Here is a 3,419-nt window from a genome sequence, read left to right on the forward strand (position 1 = left end):
TTTTGGAGTTGGGTTGGGTTAAATTCTCTAAGCACTGCTTTTTCACATAACTGATTTGCTGAGGCAGAGAGAGAGAGGATATACCCTCTGGGACTGCCCCTAGGGTGTGGCCAGAGCTTTTTAATTTCCTGTCTAGTCCTGCTCCTGCGGAGGTAACATAACCCGAAGGTGGTGTATCACCGAGGACTACGTCTGTCGATGAGCTAAGAGAAAAGGATTTTACGGTAAGATTTTACAAAAATCCATTTTTTTTTTGTACCTGTGCTGCTGCTGCAGTGCTGCCTGGCTGGCTGCTGGTGGCTGGCTGCTGCTGGTGGCTGCTGCTGGAGGTGGCGGTGGCTGGCTGCTGCTGCTGGTGGCTGCAGCTGCTGGTGGTGGTGGCTGGCTGCTGCTGCTGGTGATGGTGGTGGCTGGCTGCTGCTGCTGGTGATGGTGGTGGCTGGCTGCTGCTGCTGGTGATGGTGGTGGCTGGCGGCTGCTGCTGCTGCTGGTGATGGTGGTGGCTGGCTGCTGCTGCTGGTGATGGTGGTGGCTGGCGGCTGCTGGTGATGGTGGTGGCTGGCTGGGGATGCTGGTGATGGTGGTGGCTGGCTGGGGATGATGGTGGTGGCTGGCTGGGGATGATGGCGGTGGCTGGCTGGGGATGATGGCGGTGGCTGGCTGGGGATGATGATGGTGGTGGCTGGCTGGGGATGATGATGGTGGTGGCTGGCTGGGGATGATGGTGGTGGTGGCTGGCTGGGGATGATGGTGGTGGTGGCTGGCTGGGGATGATGGTGGTGGTGGCTGGCTGGGGATGATGGTGGTGGTGGCTGGGGATGATGATGGTGGTTGCTGGCTGGGGATGATGGTGATGGTGGCTGGCTGGGGATGATGGTGGTGGTGGCTGGCTGGGGATGATGGTGGTGGTGGCTGGGGATGATGGTGGTGGTGGCTGGCTGGGGATGATGGTGGTGGTGGTGGCTGGCTGGGGATGATGGTGGTGGTGGCTGGCTGGGGATGATGGTGGCTAGGGATGATGGTGGTGGTGGCTGTGGATGATGGTGGTGGTGGCTGTGGATGATGGTGGTGGTGGCTGGGGATGATGGTGGTGGTTGCTGGGGATGATGGTGGTGGTTGCTGGGGATGATGGTGGCGGTGGCTGGGGATGATGGGGGTGGTGGCTGGGGATGATGGTGGTGGCTGGGGATGATGGTGGTGGCAGGGGATGATGGTGGTGGCTGGGGATGATGGTGGTGGCTGGGGATGATGGTGGTTGCTGGGGATGATGGTGGTGGTGGATGGCTGGGGATGATGGTGGTGGCTGGCTGGGGATGATGGTGGTGGTGGCTGGCTGGGGATGATGGTGGTGGCTGGGTGGCTGGCTGGCTGGCTGGCTGCTGCTGGGCTTGGCGTGCTGTACTCACTCAGTCCGGAGTCCGCGCTCGTCCTCTCTGCTCACTCACAGTCTCCTCCTCCTCCTCCTCTCTCGTCCTCGGTCATAGAGGAGAGGGGGAATTACAATTACATCTACTGCCATCTAGTGGCGGTAGATGTAATTGCGGTAACGCAGCCGAAAGTACCGGCAGCGGCGTTACAATGAGAGAACGAGTAATCTGATAGATTACTCGTTACCCTCAAAAGTAACTGCGTTAAGTAACGCCGTTTACTTAAACGCAGTTACTACCAACACTGCAAACTACTTATTATTAGTACCAACTTGAGTTGCTGCAATGCAATTTCAGCAAAATGGACTAGTCTGCCGCATCATTTTTTCACTTTGATTTTTGGGGTGTCTTTGAATTCAGCCTTCTGTAGGTTGATAATTTTAACACATTACCCAGTCCATATCAGTATAGATATCCAGCATGATATGTTCCCCATTGAGATCTGATGTGTTTTCAGTGTTCTTTTAATTGTTTTGAGCATTGTATAAGAGAATAGCTCCTATCTGTCTGATTTTCAGGGACAGTTTCAGCTGTGTAAAGATACTGTTAACTTGCAGGCCAAAGTTAAAGTGTTTTTGTCAAGTCCCCAACCCCCACCCAATGAGGTGACAGTACCTATCTCTATTGGAAATGGAGAAACAGGTGCTTGGGTCTAGTGGCCAATCACTAAGATGTCACAAGCACTGTCACAAAGTAATTGATGTCCCTGCTCCCAACCCCCCAATCCCTTGTTTGCCACACTGGGCATTTAAGTGCTGGCTGAGGAAGGAGTGGCAGGGACATGCTGGTAAGGTAAATGTAAGTTGGTCTGGGGGGCCCAGCATGGTCAAGGTGACAGTGTACTTTTACGATTTACAATATGTTTTCTTGAACATTTTCTTAACTCTCAAACTTAAATTTAAATTCTGTTTTTCCAACCTGAAGTTGAGTTTTTAAAGGATACGTTCACCTTTGAAAACATGTTACATGTTCCACCCGTTTTTAGGCTGGAACATGTAAAATGTTCCAAATGCTGCAGCCACTGTCCGATTCCTCCCTACCTGTAACAGCAGTTCCGGGAGAAGTTCCCTTTACTAGCTGTCACTTTTTTAAATCAGCATGGTCATGCCTTGCTCCGCCCACACGGCGGCATCATTCATTCACACAGCTCTGTGTGTAAATGAACTACAAGCCCCGACATTCTTTGCGGCTGTCAGCTTGTAGTTCTCAATGAACTACTATGGTGCTGTGGAGCGCTGTGGTAGCTCATTGGTTCTTCCTGTTAGTGTATCTGCTTTCCCGTATGGGATGTACAGGTATACAGATACACTGACAGATCTGCAGAAGACCAGCAGATCACTGGTGCAATGTTTTACAGGCTCCCCAAAAAAAAAAATACATAAATAAATGCACATTTTTTTACCTGCAAAAAAAATGTGCATTTATTTATTTTTTTATTTTAAGCTGAACTTAGCCTTTATTGCCCAAGGACACTGGACTGGCCTGAAAGCTTTTTCAGGGGAAGTGTGGAAGAGAGAGAAGGAGGAAAAGTGAAAAATTGGACTCGTCCTCCTCCTAAGCACCTGCTCTGTGGTTGCAGTAAAGAATAAAGTGAAACTATAGGCAAAACCTTTTTTTTTTCATTTTGGATAAAGTAAGGGAGGGTTACCCCTGTCAGATTTTTTTAATGCTATCTGTGTCCCTTTTAGGGATATTTCCCTTCACTTCATGTCCCATAGCCACAACAGGAAATGAGGGAAAGCCCTGGTATTCACAAGGTTAAGCAGGAACTGTCCAAGATTCTAACCATCTATGGGCAGTCTGAATGCACCCATGTTGATCGATCTATTAACTTGGGTACAACCACCCTGCTGGATTTTACGTGTGATTATTGCAAGCGGCTGTTCTAGCCACTAGCAATAATCACTGTGTTCCCCCAGTGGGGACGGCTTCCCCTGCTCCCCTTCTGGGAGAACACAATGGCTCAGTGGGAGCGATTTCCCTGTCAACACT

Source organism: Pelophylax lessonae, assembly GCF_965119305.1.
Source record: "Pelophylax lessonae genome assembly, chromosome: 4".
In the NCBI taxonomy this organism is placed as follows: domain Eukaryota; kingdom Metazoa; phylum Chordata; class Amphibia; order Anura; family Ranidae; genus Pelophylax; species Pelophylax lessonae.